Source organism: Corvus brachyrhynchos, unplaced genomic scaffold (assembly GCF_000691975.1).
Source record: "Corvus brachyrhynchos isolate BGI_N302 unplaced genomic scaffold, ASM69197v1 scaffold215, whole genome shotgun sequence".
Classification (NCBI taxonomy): Eukaryota; Metazoa; Chordata; class Aves; order Passeriformes; family Corvidae; genus Corvus; species Corvus brachyrhynchos.
The window spans coordinates 833,127-834,257 of NW_008237887.1; the positions used below are offsets into that span (position 1 = coordinate 833,127).

The 1,131-nt window shown below is 66.4% G+C and overlaps 1 protein-coding gene across 1 annotated transcript in view; it reads right to left on the reverse strand.

Annotated features, from left to right (window-relative positions):
- LOC103614554 (basement membrane-specific heparan sulfate proteoglycan core protein) overlaps nucleotides 1–1,131 on the reverse strand; it is a 43,968-nt gene that overhangs the window by 37,353 nt on the left and 5,484 nt on the right. The gene's annotated exons all lie outside the window — the stretch shown is intronic.

The window sequence follows — 1,131 nt, forward strand, 5'->3', positions numbered from 1 at the left end:
CTGCCCCCCAAAGCCTCTGCCCACGCGGGTGCTGCGCTGGCGGTTCACCAGGGCGAACCCCTGGGCATCCCCCGGGGCAAAGGACGTCCGGATCTGCAGGATCAAGGGGTGAGCGGGCTTGGGGACACATGGGGACACCCTGGGGACAAGAGGGGACACTCACGGTGCCACGGGCGTAGGCAGTGCTGGCGCAGTGCTGGACGATGCCCATGCAGAAGCAGGGCAGGCACCCGGCTGGCTCATCCCCGCTCAGGTGGAAGTGGTGGGGACGGCACGTGGCACAGTGGGGACCCTCCACGTTGGCCTGGGGGGAAACACAGCATGGTGACATGGCCCTGTCACCCCTCCCGGGGCTGGGGACACACACACAAGGCTCACCTTGCAGCGGCACTGCTCGTTGGTGTCGCAGCCTTCACTGGTGCTGCCGCGTGGGTCACACTGGCACTGCCCGCCGGGAACACTGGGCACTGAGGGGTGACACGCAGTCAGCCACAGCCCCCCTTACTGACACCACAGGGGACAGCACTTGGTCCCCACTCCGTGACGCTCACCTCGGCATGGCTCTCCCCGCAGCGGGTCCCCCACATACCCGGCCGAGCACCTGCGGTGGGACAAACCCAAATGAGGCAGTGAGAGGGGCATTCACCCCAAAAACACCCCCCAATCCCACCCTGGTGTCCCTGTCACCTCTCGCAGAGGCGGCCGCTGTGTCCTGGGGCACAGGCACTGCATGTGGGCTGCCCGTCCGTGTCCTCAAAACACATCTTGGTCACCCTGTGGAGGGGACAAAGGGACAGGTGACACCCCATCAGTGTCCTCAGGGATGTGACAGACCGTGGAATGGCACCTACTGGGTGTCCCCATGGGGTCCATGGCAGGGACAGGGCTGGCAGTCGCCCGGGGTGCCCCGGGTGGCATCGCCGTAGTAGCCAGGTTGGCACTTGTCACACTGGGGACCCTCCGTGTGATCCCGGCAGCCCTGTAAAGAAAGGGGGTGATGGCATTTGTGTCCTCGCCATGGGGGTCCCCAGGGTGTCCCCTGGCTGTCCCCAGCTGACCTGGCAGACGCCGGTGTCAGGGTGGCACTCGCTGGCGTGGCTGTGGCACTGGCACGGCTCACAGGTGCCCAGG